The sequence below is a fragment of the Pongo pygmaeus genome, chromosome 15, assembly GCF_028885625.2.
Source record: "Pongo pygmaeus isolate AG05252 chromosome 15, NHGRI_mPonPyg2-v2.0_pri, whole genome shotgun sequence".
Classification (NCBI taxonomy): domain Eukaryota; kingdom Metazoa; phylum Chordata; class Mammalia; order Primates; family Hominidae; genus Pongo; species Pongo pygmaeus.
This window is the reverse complement of record NC_072388.2, coordinates 73,399,199-73,411,125: the sequence shown is the minus strand read 5'-3', so window position 1 is coordinate 73,411,125 and position 11,927 is coordinate 73,399,199.

Below are 11,927 nucleotides of genomic sequence, written 5' to 3'. Positions count from 1 at the left end.
TTCACAATTGAGTTGAATAACATGGACCTTAGGTCATCCATTGTTAGGGCAAAAGGAAGGAACATTCATACGAAGTGCTTGTGAGCAAGTAATTGATTTGATCCAGTTCTTTTCATCCCACTAATTTTGCTAGACCCTTGGATTTCTTTGTCTGTGAGTTTCCCAGGAAAACCACCAGGGGACAGTGATGGATCAGCAATACAGTTATCAACAGCCAAGCTTTCCTAGTTAATGCCAGGAGCCAGTCAACCAGTGTACTTTTCACCTAAGATCTTTTGTGTATCCTGTCACATTGAGTCTAGAGCGACAGTCCACCCTGTCCCCCATGCCAGACTCTAGATGTATCAGAATTGTGTGAATTCCTGAGGCTGTTAACTGTTGTGCGGGTCTCTGGCTTCAGACTGCCTGTGGTTGAATCCTGGCACCAACAATTAACGGGACTACCAGTATGATCTTGAAATCACTTCATCTCTCTGTGTGTCAGTTTCCTTATCTGTTAAATAGGACTAATAATAATAGGGCTGTGAAGACTAAATGAGATGAGGCATGTAAAACACTTAGAATGACCCTGGCTATAGTATATACTCTCTAAATGTTAGCTGTCACTGTAGGAGATAGACATTGTTCTTTGTCTACAAATAGCAGGAAAATCAGAAGGTTCAATCTGAGATTTGATGATGTCTCCTCAGAAGGACGAGGCTATCCTCTGTGCACAGGAACTTTCTGAAAGGCCTAGAAAAGCTCAATTCTCATATGTCCATTGTCTCCCTATTCCCAGAAGATTTCTCATGCCATTTAGCTCCTTTGAAGTTAACAGCTACCCGCCCTGCATATTCTTCTGCCCTTGTGTTAAAAGAAGACAGGACTCACAATACCATGCAAAATGAGTACTTGCCTCTATCTAGGAACAGTGCCTACTTCAGGGAGAATTGATTTTGATACAGCTGACTAGTTTGAGTGTTAAACTATTTTGGAAATAATTTACATATCTAAGTTCTAAAATATATTTTTCTTTCCTCCACTTATTCTTCAAATTTGAAACAATGTTTTAATACTGTATATCTTTCATTGTTTATACCTTGCATTCTTTGTGAAAATTTGTTCTTAGGGACAAAAAAAAATCTTATTCTTTTTATGTGTAAAGCAGGAATGGACAGATAATACATAAACAGATACATATTATATCTGCGGTATTAAAATTTGGTGGGGTGGTCAATTAGAATTAAAAGGTCCACAAAAGCTCCTGTAAGGAGTGATAATGAAAAGGGTGGGGAAGCACTAAAGACAAAGTATAAGTAGATATTTCAGAAGTCGAAATTAAAAAGTATTTCGGCTAGTTTATACCCTTCCATCAGAGCAAAAGGGGAACACAACAGCTTGTGACTGTTTGCCAGCCATCGTGAGGCTACATGAAGCCTGCAGCCGTGAGCTAGGTAGGGCTCCCGTGGGGGGATTAGTTTGAAAGGTCGTCTTCTACAGACAGTTCACAGACGCCCCCGTGAGTCATTAAAACATTGAGAAGCACTGAATCTTAGGTATATCAAAAAGGTCATCCTCTTTCCAATGACCGTCTCATGCTTTTCTAGTCCACGGAGCAGGTCTTGGAGGCGCTCAGCTCTTACATGAATTCCAGGACAGATAAATCCCAGATTCTAACTGTTAAAATAATAATGAGGGGCACCCCTGATTATAGAATAAAGGGAACCCAACACCTCATATCTCTAGTTTGGGAAAAGGTTAAATATGAAGACTGGTATTCAGTCAACTCTTCATACTAATAAAAAGCAACAAGCATGGAGTAATTTTAAATCCTGCATGTTTGGTTTTTAAATCTTAGTTGACTTTTTTTAAAAGGAACAGAGTGATCTTTTTTTTTTTTAACACAAAATCTTTCAGAAAAGAAACCGAGTGATCTTGATTATGCTTTGGAAAGGTTGATGAAAACAGCTTGTTCTCTGAGAACACCCTCCAGACATAGGAAGAGTGGCTTGAAATAGGTGAGGTCAACTAAGAGAAAATGATCTGGGATCAGCCATTCACTTCAGATAATCCAAAAAGCAATGGTTAAATGGGTTGGTACAAGGACAGGGTCACAGTACATAAGAAAAGCATTAGCACAGAAAAAGGAGTTGTATAAGAAAGTCGCCAAGGTGAGAGTCACATTAAACAAGTGTTTTTCCCAAAGAAGAGACAGAACAGGAAATAGAGGTTGGGGTATGCCTTATTTAAAGGCCTGGAACACTCAGGCGAGGGTGTGTGTGTGTGTGTGTGTGTGTGTGTGTGTGTGTGTGTGTGTGTGTTGGGAATGGAGCTGGGGGGGGAGAAAGGGTTGAGTGACCCAAAGTAGAAAGTGGCTCTAGATCTCCACAGATGTTGCCTGAAAGTCTTTGAAGGATTTGAGTCATTTTGGGTGGTTGTGTCTTTTTCTCTGAAGAGAATTCCTCAGCCTATCCCTAGATTCTAAACTGAATCCGATTCACTTACAGCTGTCAGTTGACTAGCAACTAAATGGTCTGGGTGTTGGTTGCCATGGAAACAGCTAAAAGGCCCATTGCTATGGGAACCTACCAGGCTCTCCAAACCAGGGGTTTGATTCCTAAAAAGGGGTGGAGGGGAGGGTAGAGACCAGGAGATGGCCTGCATAGGTGGCTCGAGGGTCCTGGAAGAGGGTGGGCAATGTGGGTGTGTGGATCCGGCCAGCTCCTCTCGACTGGGGCAGAAGAACTGTGACCTCTTCTATTTTCTGCAGGTGTTCCCCTGCCTGTTCTCTGCTCACCGCCCAATGCTAGCCACAGAGCACAGGTGTTTGCAGTTGCAAATGGAGACTAAGAGCCTGAGATTCTGGAGCAGACGTGGCATGTCAGTGCAGCTCCCCTCACCTGCAGGGGCTTGGAGAAGGACGGCTCCCTTCTAGCAGGCCCTCCTCCACAAATCATATGTCCCAGATAAGCAGCCAGCAGGCAGAAAGATCAGCTTAGCTCTGACTGCCAGTGGGTAAGGCCAAGAAGGAGCCTGGCAGACAAATGGATGGCTGCTGGCCTTGAACATGGCAGAGCTGCTGGGTGTGCCAGATCAAAAAGCAGAGCAGGCCAGAAGCAGCAGACTGTTCTCAGTGCTGGAGAAATGCATTGCTCTGCCTACTACACCCTCAACCACCCATATGCCTCTGCCACAAAGGGGGGTACTGCAAATGGATCAACATAGGAAAGATGAGGTTTGATGGAGATTCTCAGTGTACACACACAATGGTTGTAAGATTCTTTTCTGTTTTGCAATCAAAGTAACTCTCACATTAGTGTTTAGTGGTAAGATTTTTTTTTACTAAAACAAAGAGAAAACATCCCAGAAGCTCTTCCATTAACCACTGTTAATGTGTAATGTACGAATTGAAGGGATTGGACTAATCACTAAAGCCTCTGTCAGGACTAACAGCTTATGATGCATTGAGACGCTGAAAGGAAGTCGAAGAACCACTGGCAAATGGACACAGACGAATCGCTTTCTAGTTACTCATATTGCGAGGGCGGGGAAAATCTCTGAACTCCAGAGAGGCTTAGGATGGAGACTAAGGCCAAGACATTTGCTTTAGAGACCATTTCAGATATGTTTGGCCCAGGAGACTTTCACTTGGTTCTCCAGAATTCTGACATGTGTGATGCTGATTTTTTTTCTCCTAATCTTGCCTTTTTCCTGCCTGGAATTGTTAGTCTCAGACCCTCCCAGGAGCTTCAGAGTCTAAGAGCCTGGCACCAGAGAAAGAGAGAGAGAGAGAGAGAGAGATGCCACTAGAACTTGGACTGCTCCACAGGACAATTGAGCACTTCCCCAGAATCTGTGGGGAGGTTTTCACTTTTGGAAGCAGTAGTTGTTTACAGATTTCTGTAACATTTAAAATGTTAAATACAAGCTGGGTTTATATCTCACCTCCAACTTTTTCCAGCTGCTTGACTTTGGATGAGTTCCTTAACCTCTTAGGGCCTTAATTTCCTCAGCTGTAAAACAGGAGGATAAGAATATACCCACCTCAGGTGGTTCTAATGATGACATGAGGTGGGGGATGCAAAGTGCTCAGTGCAGTACCTGATGCATAATAAGTACCTGAGAAAGGTCGTTAGTATTATTATTATCATCCTAGATAAAAAAGGAAGGTTGCAGCCATGGAAACTGCTCAGTGGCCTAGAATCATAGGCATTTGCCGTGCATTTGTCTTCCAAATTTAATTCCAGGTGCCTTTCAAGACTGATGGTCTCTCTGATGCCACACTCTGGTTTGCCTTCATTAAGCCAGATTCTAACCCTCTCTTTTTAAGACACTGAACCACATTCTTTTTCATGTATGATTTTTATGTGTCTGCTTACCTTCCTACTAGACTGTAAACATCTTGAGAATAGAGACTACCCTTTCATCTTTCAATAAATGCCTAGAACTCAGCAATTGTTTAATGAATTTTTTTAATAGTGAAAAATGTCTTTTTTCTGTAGGTCTTGGATCAGACCATTTAACCCTGTAGCAGCCTAGTCTCCAAAGGGGAGAAAAGAGTAACAGTGGGCTAGGCTTCATTCTCCTGAAGAATGGCATGGCGTTGCCCCATCCTGAGTGGGCAGCTCCAGAGCAGGGCCAGGGTGCACATCTTCTAGAAGCCAGCTGTCATTTTTCCCTAGGATTCATTGACACCAGCTTGTCTCCAGCCTGAAGGCTCCCTGCCCCTGGGCTCAGGCGGAAATGGCTCCTCCTCCCCTGGCTGCTGTCTGTCTTCAGTTCAGCCTGCCTCTCCCTCCTGATCACTCCGGCTGAAGCAAGAAGCCATGAAGATGGCTCTGTAGCGGCAAGTTGCATCAGGTTGCCTCTGGGAGAAAGAGAGAAAGACCTGGCTTATGCAACTCTCTCTTCCCATACACTGAATCTCTGAAGTTCCTGGCCAACCCCCTCATCTTCCCACCAGAGCTTGCCAAGGCTTAACTCGGCAGGAACAAAGCCCAAAGAGCTACACAGAGCATCTCCCAGACAGTGGCCACTGAGAACCATCTCCTTTCAAGGTGGGTAACAGAGAAAGTTCTGGGGTAGGGAGTAAGGCAGGGGAATGTAGGAGAAAAAGCCTCCGGGCCTGACTGACTTGCCATGGGACCATGGATCAACGATTTAACCTCTTTCAGCTAAATACCTCGTAGAGGTGTTGTGTAGACAAAAGGAAACAATGGATGTGCATGTGTAGCTTGGAAATACAAAGGCTATTCATACTGGGAATATTAATATCATTGGCTAGTGCAGAGGACTAGCAGTTAATCCGTTGGATTTTCCTACTTAGATCCCATTGGCTTGATGAGTTGTCTGGGCACACCCACAGAAAACCTCACAAGGAAAACAAGGTCCCGGATTTGGTCACCAGAAGAACAAGGTTGAGACTGACTCAGTGAATGCCTTTCTTTGACTACAAAACAGGCCTGTAATGCAGCTGACTCTCCTGAAATGTTGGCTTCTAGTTCCGAGGGTATAGGAGGCCTAGGCAGCTGTACACTTGTGTCATCCTGATCATCATGAAGTCTGGTGGAATTTATATGGACAGGACAGTATGCATTCCTTCAACCAATACTTACCGAGCACCTATTAAGTGCCAGGCACTGTGCTGGGCACTGGGAATGAAAAAATGAGTAAGGCATGGTCCTTGCCTTCAAGGAGCTTAGAGTCTAATGAGAGAAGCTAGCAGCAAACCATCACTGCAATCCAGTGGGACAAAGCCATGATAGTCACATGTACAGAATGCCATGGCAACAAAAAGGAAGAGTACTGAGGTGATTTGCTCTGGAAGAGGCAGAGCCAGGTCAGGCCTCTGCATAGAAAGTGGCTGGAAATGAAGACACGTAATCATGTACTAGGTCTTTATTTATCCATTATTCATTCAGCCAATATATCTTCTGAGATTTTTCGGAGTATTTATGTATTTATTTACATAATACATGTAATGTATTATGAGATGGAGTCTCACTCTGTCGCCCAGGCTAGAGTGCAGTGGCATGATCTCATCTCACTGCAACCTCCGCCTTCCGAGTTCAAGTGATTCTCCTGCCTCAGCCTCGCGAGTAGCTAGGATTACAGGCACCTGCCACCACACCCGGCTAATTTTTGCATTTCAGTAGAGACGGGGTATCACTATATTGGTCAGGCTAGTCTTAAACTCCTGACCTCAAGCGATCCACCCGCCTCGGGCTCCCAAAGTGCTGAGATTACAAGCATGAGCCACCGCGTCCAGCCTGGAGTATTTCTTACGGTGAATTTACCTCCTCCTGAATTACTGGTCTTGATTAATTTAGTTTTATTTAAAGTTCCTCCTACTTAATTTACTCTGGACCTGAGTAAGCACACTTGGTGATGTCCCGACCCTAGTGTATACCCAGCTCTCATGATCTATTTGGATTTTAGAATTCTGCCCCCCTCCTCTGACTCTCCAGCCCACATTACACCACTTCTTTCTCTGTCTATGCTCTAGCCACGTCAGTCTCCTTTCAATTCCTCAAATTGGCTGTACTTCCTTCCTCCAGCCACAGGACTCTTACACATGCTGCTCCGCTGCCTGAAATGCTGCCCCACAACCCGTTTTCATTTAGTTAACTCCTACTCATCCTCATTTCTCCTGCAATGTCTCTTCCTCCAGGAAGCCTTCCCTGACCACCTCCCCCAGATCAGATCAAACACTTTGCTATACATTTTCATAGCACTCTGTTCTCTCCCTTCATGGCACAACTCAACACTATCTACTGGTATAATTATTTGATCAATGTCTGGCTTTCCCAGTCCCTTGAAGGCATCTTTGGGAGAGACAACATTTCCATTTTGCTCATCACTGTATTCCCACTGTCCAGCACAGCTATTAGTCCAAGGAGCAGACCTATATGTGGTTTTTGAGAGAATTAATTAATGGAAGGATTAACTATCTTTTTTGGGCCACCATTTGCCTTGGGCCTAAATGGTTCTGTGTTCAAAACTAAAACAATGCCAAATGCAAAAACAAGGACCAGAACCAAACAGGGAGCCCCTGTAAGAAATGTGCAGAAAGAAGGTAAAAGCCAGGGGAGGGGTGTCCCAGACCAGAAGGCGTGAAGGACTAGAGGGTGGAGAAAGGAAAAATGTACAGGGAGAGAGGGAGAATTCCAAGGCCCTGGTGTCTTACGCCTCTCTGGGTTTCGAAATCAATAAATAGGTATTGAGTATCTATAACTCTGATTCTCAGGGGAACTTGTGTTCCTCGGGTGTAAGATAGTATGCCAGGGATATAAAAGATGGGATACAATTAGTCTGTTTTCCTGCTGCTTCAGTGTTATAAGTAGAACTTGAGAAGTATGAGGTTGGGGAAGAGGAGGATCATTTTATATCGAAACCAATACCAATATAGAGTAGATAATAAATTTCATATGATTATAAAAATTCATCTGAGATTTTAAATATGTTAATGCTATGACTTCAGTGGTAGTTCAGGAAGAGAGTCAGAGAACCACGGGTACCTCCAAAGGATACTGTATGAATTGAAGTTTTGGAAATCAAATAATATTAGAAACACATGGAGGACACACTCTTTAGAGACAAAACTCTTGCTCATTTTTGTACCACCCACCATTCCTATAGTGCACAATGCCCTGGGTGCACTATAGTTGCACATTAAATGTTGAATCCATAGCAAACAACTCACTCTTAGTTCGGTCTGTAAATTGTGAGGATTGTTGTGTGTGTCTGTGTGTGTGTGTGAGATAGGGTCTCACGTTGTCACCCAGGCTGCAGTGCAGTGGTGTGAACACAGCTCACTGCAGCCTCAACCTCCCAAGCTCAAGCAATCCTCCAGCCTCAGTCCCCCAAGTAGCTGAGACTTCAGGTGTGCTCCACCACACCTGGCTAATTTTTGTATTTTTTTGTAGAGACGGAGTTTTGCCACGTTGCTCAGGCTGATCTTGAACTCCTGGGCTCAAGTGATCCACCCGCTTCAGCCTCACAAAGTGTTGTATTACAGGTATGAGCCACCATGCCTGGCCTGTTAATTAGACTTTATTATCAAGATTCCTCTGCCGGCCACTCCTCCAGAGAGAGTTGGAGCTACTTCCGTGTCTCTCTGCAGAGGATCAAGAGGATCAAGCTCTGCAGGGGGTTGTATCTAAACTACTCCAGGATGGAATTGTGAGGGAGGCGATGGGGAGGTTACCAAGAGTAAGATGAAAGCAGAAAGTACGAAGAACATTTAGCTTCCAGCGATTGCCTAAAGGAAATTATTCTCTAGTTTCTCTGCAGGTTTCCACTGTTATCTGTGTTTATCTTGACTCCAGGAGCAACTGTGAGCTCCTCGAAGATGGGGCTGTGTCGGTTTTTAACACTAGGCACCTTGAAACCATGCACAACAAATACTTGCTCACTGTCCGGCCCAGGGAACCCCTGAGATCAGCGCAGATAAAGTCTTCGGAAAGATAAGCATCCAAACTGCAAAGCCCTAAACAGTGAAGTTCTCAGAGGCAGGCAGTAGAAGCAGGATGTTGGAAAAGCTGGTGTCTGAGGAAGACCAGTGGGTCCTTTCTCTTCTCTCCTAATCTACCTAACAAACTATTGCGCTGAGCCTTGAAGAGCAGCAGTGGTGATAGAAGTAGTGATTACAAGGATTGATTTTCAGCAGGGGCTGAGATGGAGGAGACAACGTTCTCAGACTCAATCACTGCTTTTAACTCACCCAACATAATCTCTAATGGTCCCTGGCTGGTGCCACTCAGAGCCTCCACCCCCAAACCCGTGCCACTTTTCCTACCTGAGCAAATCCTTCCAGCTTCTCAGCAAGTCTGTGTCTCAGCTCTATGCCTACCCCCTTCATTTCCAATGCATCGTGTCCCTATTCATTCAGTATCTAGGGAAGGAGAAGGAGTGAGGTTGCTTCTGCAGTCTGGGTTGTTTCTAGAGTGTATCCAGTCAACCACCCCAGAAGCAGCTCTTAGATGAAGGGACCAGACCCACAGGCAAAATGTAGCAAGCCAAGGGTTCTGGGTGACAAATGCTTTTGAGATGCCATCAGGCAGGGATGTGGCTTGGAAGCAGGGGCCAGGCTGCACCCATGTCAGGAAAGGGCTGGAAATAAGTCAAATAGAACAGAGTGAAAAACAAGAATCATCAGCAATTTAAAAAAAAAAAAAAAAAAAAAAGGGAAAGTAGAAGGCCAAGGGCACAGAGACTTGTTGCCAGAGAAGTTAGAGATGAGTACAAGAACTCCTAGACAATGCCTTTCTCCACTTCCTCCTGACTGCGTTTTCTCCTTTCCTGACTGCATTTTCTCCTTTTCTCATAACCTTCTCGACAAATCACCTGCAGGTTGTAACCATGTTGGCTGCACCCACTTGAAATTGCAATCTGGCAGCTCTAAGATTGGCATTCCGGGACTGTCTTTGTCACGAAAAGCAGAAATCCTGTTTATTTCTGTGAATTAATTGCTGGCAGAGAGGGTTTTCATTTTCCACCCAGAACAATAAGCAAAGACATTCCAGGGTTGGAAAGCACCTAAAGGTTACTGTGGGTTAAGTTGCCAGACTTAGCAGCAAAAACACAGTGTTCTTGGCATCTCTGAATTTAAAGCCACAAAATAGGTCAGGACTGTGTGCTGAGCCCAGTCTGTGAGCATAAGTAGCCCCTGAGCCTTTATCCCTTAGCAATGAGCAGGGAACACAAACAATCAAAACCACCCTTCAGGCGACAGGTGACGACCTCTGCACCTCATCTACAACTTCAGGCGATGCCTGCTCTAGTCTAGGGTTAGAGGAGAAAGCCATGTGGCCACATTTTCTTCTTCTTTTTTTTTTTTTTTATTATACTGTAAGTTCTAGGGTACATGTGCACAATTTGCAGGTTTGTTACATATGTATACATGTGCCGTGTTGGTGTGCTGCACCCATTAACTCATCATTTACATTAGGTATATCTCCTAATGCTATCCCTCCCACCTCCCTCCACCCCACGACAGGCCCCGGTGTGTGATGTTCCCCACCCTGTGTCCAAGTGTTCTCATTGTTCAATTCCCACCTATGAGTGAGAACATGCAGAGTTTGGTTTTTTGTCCTTGCGACAGTTTGCTCAGAATGATGGTTTCCAGCTTCATCCATGTCCCTACAAAGGACATGAAATGGCTCTGGGATGTGTCACTGTCATAAAGGTTACTGCAGCCACTGCACTGGATGCTGTCCTGCCATCTTCTAGATACCAAACCTGACCTGGTCCTCTTCCTACACAATGAGGCTGCAGTTGGTCTGCAGCCCATATAACCTCACCATGGGGAGCCAGTGGGTATGGCCCCTTTGGGAAGGATGACCCCCAAGGACCTTGACAGGATGCACAGACACACTTCACACTGCAGAGATACCAATCCTGTCATAGACCAGAAGGTGTCCAAGCGAAGGGAAGACAAGATACAGTGAGGTTATTTGGGGAAGGTTTCCTGGAGGGGAGGAGATAGACAATTATTCAAAGGCTAGTTACTTGATTTAGCACAGATAAAGGGTAGGACATTGAGGGTGGTGGGTGAGGCGATGGTTTGGAAGCAGGAGGGGGTAAAGCTGACTATCTACAGAAAGGCCATGTCCTACAAGACTGGTGCGTGGGGTGGTTGGGTCAGTGGAAGGTGAGTGGGCCCACGCAAGTCCTCGATGAGTAACTCAGGCACGATGTGGGATGCACACCTGAGCACACAGCAGCAGGTTTCCAAGCAGGGGGATCGTGATCCCACCACAGTGTGTTGGGGGGAAGAGCTGGGCCTGAGAGGCTGGAACACAGGGTCCATGCAGGAACATTTGCCCTATTGGGAGTTCATTGTCAGAGGGTTGCCAGGATAAAGGTTGAGGGAAAAAGGAGTGGGAGGAGAAAGTCCCCGAGAAGGGAGGTAGGAAGGTAAAGGGAAGGTCAAATAAGGGAGAGACAGAGGCCCTGGCCTTCCCAGGTGCAAATCCATAAGAGCAGGAAGAAGAGAGCCCAAAGGTAGCAAAGAGCAGGCCACTAGACCCCAGCCTTCTGGCCATGAGTAATGCCTGTGAAGCAGTTCTACTATTTCAAAAGAAAAACCTTCATGTCTGTCATCAGATTGGATTAGAACATCTTTGTGATGGGGGCAAAGTCAAGGGTTGGCTTTTTGTGATGGAGGCAGAGTCTCCACCTAACAAGGGAGGAAATGGAGGCACAGGAGGCTAAAGTAACTCGCCCAAGGTCTAGTCACACCCCATTCCTTTCATAGGTCAGGCCAAGAGAAAGAACGAGGAGTTCGGTGGGCCCAGCTTCCCTCTGCACAGGGAGACTTCCTGCCTTGTCAATGGCCTCTTTCCCTGGGCTCCATGGATCTTACTCTAAGCTGCATCCAGATCCCCAGGACCCGACCTTGGGCCTCAGACAAAGGCCTGCTGTGCCGTGGGGTCCTGCCACCTTAGGATGGACAGGGGATGGATGGATCTGACTCCACTTCCCTCTCCTGGCACCTTTCTCTGAACTGTGTCTGCCTGGAGTCTCCTCTCCAGCTCCACGTCAGTTCCACTCACTTCTCTCCTGGGCCTGGCTGGGGGTTTGGGTCACACCCCGCATCAGCCCCTTTCAATCCATGCTCCTACTGCCCTGCCAGGGCTTCCCCCTAATCCCTCCTCATCCTTTCTTGGGCACTTCACTTTCTCTTATTGGAAAAAATATTTGGCTGAATGGGAGCTTGCCAGTGTTTTATTGCTCAGATAAGGGATTTTCCTATCAGTCCTGGTGAGAAGCAGTTGATGGACTAGTCTTGCCACCTCCTGCAAAAGGCAATTTCATTTGGCCAAGTCTGAATGCACTTGGGAAACTGAGCTGCTCTGGGGGTGGAGGGAAACTTCATAATCTGAGCCCCCTGCCCCCTCTCCTGGGGCTGAAAAGGTACTGAGCTTCTGCCTAAGGTAGATGGGAGC